This window comes from Heptranchias perlo, chromosome 20, assembly GCF_035084215.1.
Source record: "Heptranchias perlo isolate sHepPer1 chromosome 20, sHepPer1.hap1, whole genome shotgun sequence".
Taxonomy (NCBI): domain Eukaryota; kingdom Metazoa; phylum Chordata; class Chondrichthyes; order Hexanchiformes; family Hexanchidae; genus Heptranchias; species Heptranchias perlo.
The window spans coordinates 2517928-2520863 of NC_090344.1; the positions used below are offsets into that span (position 1 = coordinate 2517928).

Sequence of the window (2936 nt, forward strand, 5' to 3'; positions counted from 1 at the left end):
GGAAATAATGGATGCTTTGGTGGTCATCTTCCAAAATTCGATAGACTCTGGAACAGTTCCTCCAGATTGGAGGGTGGTAAATGTAACCCCACTATTTAAAAAAGGAGGGAGAGAAAAAAACAGGGAACTACCGACCAGTTAGCCTAACATCAGTAGTGGGGAAAATGCTGGAGTCCATTATAAAGGATGTGATAACAGAAAACTTGGAAGGCATTAACGGGATTGGACAGAGTCAGCATGGGTTTATGAAAGGGTTTGGGGATTTGTTGACGTACAGAAAACAGAAAGTCGGAATAAAGAGGTCATTTTCGGGTTGGCAGGTTGTAACTGGTGGGGTGCCGTGAAGATCAGTGCTTGGGCCTCAGCTATTTACAATCTATATGAATGACTTAGATGAAGGGACCGAGTGTAATGTATCCAAGTTTGCTGACGATACAAAACTAGGTGGGAAAGTAAGCTGTGAGGAGGACGCAAAGAGGATGCAAAGTGATACAGACAGGTTAAGCGAGTGGGCTAGAAGTTGGCAAATGAAGTATAAATTGGGGAAATGTGAGGTTATTGACTTTGGTAGGAAGAATAGAAAAGCAGAATACATTTTAAAAGGTGAGAGATTAAGAAATGTTGATTCAGAGGGATTTTTGTGTGCTTGGACATGGATCACAGAAAGTTAACATGCAGATGCAGCAAGCAATTAGGAAAGCAAATGGTATGTTGGCTTTTATTGTGAGGTGGTTGGATTACAAAGATAAGGAAGCCTTGCTGTAATTATATAGGGCTTTGGTGGGACCGCATCTGGAGTACTGTGTACAGTTTTGATCTCCTTACCTGCGGAACGATACACTAGCCTGAGCGTGGGTGTAACAAAGGTTCACTGGATTGATTCCTGGGATGACAAGGTCGTCCTGTGAGGAGAGATTGAGTAGAATGGGCCGATATTCTCTGCAGTTTGCAATAATGAGATGATCCAATTGAAACATGTTAAATTTTTCGAGGGCTTGACAGGTTAAATCCTTGGAAGCTGTTTCCCCTAGCTGGAGAGTCTGGAACTAATGGTTATAATCTCTAGATAAGGGGCCGGCCATTTCGGACAGAGATGAGGAACAATTTCTTCACTGAGAGGGTTGTGAACCATTGGAACTCTCTACCCCAGAGGGCTGTGGATGCTGAGCCATTGGATAGATTCAAAACAGTGATAGATAGATTTTTGGACACTAAGGAAATTAAGGGATATGGGGATAGGCCGGGGAAGGAGAGTTGAGGTCGAAGATCAGCGATGACGTTATCAAATGGCCGAGCAGGCTCGAGGGACTGTCTGGCCAACTCTTGCTCCTTTCGCTGATTTTGGTCCGCTGGAAAAGCAGAACTTGCCAGCTGTTTTAAAATTATTAGCCTGAACAGGGACTTGAACCCTGGACCCTCAGATCACAACCTGTTTTAAAAGTCTGATGCTCTACCGACTGAGCTATCCAGGCGCCCCGCTAAACTAGTTTCCATCATAGAGATTCATGGTGGGACTCTGAATTATCCCTGTCGAAGCCGAATTCGGGGGAATATCCCTTCTATCGAATTTTCAGCAACGTGTTGAGGAGAATCCTTGTTTCTTTTGAACATGATGTCAGAAACATGGACAGTGAACTCGTGATTTTGCAATTCTTCTTGTTTGTACAAATTGTCTTGTCATTCGTTAGCACCAATTAAAAAAAACACTTCACAAAATGGCTCAAAAGCTAAACTTGTTCCACACGGGAGCTGGAAAAGGCCTCTCGACATTTCAGCCGATCAACAATTGAAAGCTGAATAATTTCACCCGTCACACCGTGACACCAGGCAGCAGATTTGCCTCCCGAATATTCCCTACACGACACTTCAAACCGATCAATACCTGCTTCACGGAAAGAAGAATTGTGTTTTTGGTTCTTTGGATTTAAAGATCTCGTGCCAGCCGCTTTACCATTTCAACTATCACCAATCGCCCTCTCTCCCTCCAAGAAACAAATAAACTCTCACCTGCTATTGCAAGATGGGAGGCCAGAGGTGCCTCAGTGCCCACATGGGGACATGAAGAAGTCGATGCGTTATGGAACCGGTTTTACCTTGAACTCCAGTCAAAATGTTGAGAAGGTTCAACTACTTTTGATGGCGCTGGAGTTCACAACCCCAGCATTTCTCGAGCGGAGAATTATTGTAGAAATAACGCGCGCTGACCGATTGCGCCACTGGAGCCGCGCACGGTCTGTGTCACCAGTGCTCCCATCAAACAGCTTCATCCTCGGTCTCTCAATTATCGCTTCCTGATCTTTCCCACACAGAAGCCTCCAACCAAGAGGCGATTCGTTTAACATCCGCAGCGACATTTAAAAGCCGTGGCATCTGAAACAAAACCCCAGACGATAAGAACTTTTAATTATATTATTATTATTAACTTAACGACAATTATGTTCATGCTACTTTGAGGATTTGGGGAAATTGGGATCTGAAACTGAGAAACTCTCTCTGGGCTGTCATTGATTGAAGAGATGGGCGTTATTTCATTTGGAAACCGAAGCTCGGAACTTTCTGATGCAAAAGTGTAACAGAAGATTGTGGTTAGTGGCAGTTGCCGGGGAGATCGAGAGGAGAGGGAGAAATGTCAAAGTCACAGCTGTGACAGCTCAAGTGCTCCGCTTATCTGTAATATTTAAAAAGTAATGTACAGTACAGGACAAACCAGTTTGGTATCGGTTATCAAAAATACTAAAAGTCCCGGGTTCAAAGGTGGATTTGTGAAGAGGGAACGGATTTAAACGCCAGACCGAAATCATTCCACATGAATCTGAAGCGTCTTGCGGAAAACGGCAGTGCGAACTGTTATGTTCGTGTCATGACTTGAAAGACCCTCCAATTACCGACAGTATCTTTGAACCAGTTGTGCAGCCAAACCGCGATAGAAGCCGCTT

General features: G+C 44.2%; 1 non-coding gene across 1 annotated transcript; it reads right to left on the reverse strand.

Annotated features, from left to right (window-relative positions):
* Positions 1-1387: 1387 nt before the first annotated feature.
* Positions 1388-1472, reverse strand: trnak-uuu (transfer RNA lysine (anticodon UUU)). Its single transcript is given in 2 exon segments — positions 1388-1423; positions 1436-1472. It is a non-coding gene; the product is annotated as a tRNA-Lys (tRNA).
* Positions 1473-2936: the final 1464 nt, after the last annotated feature.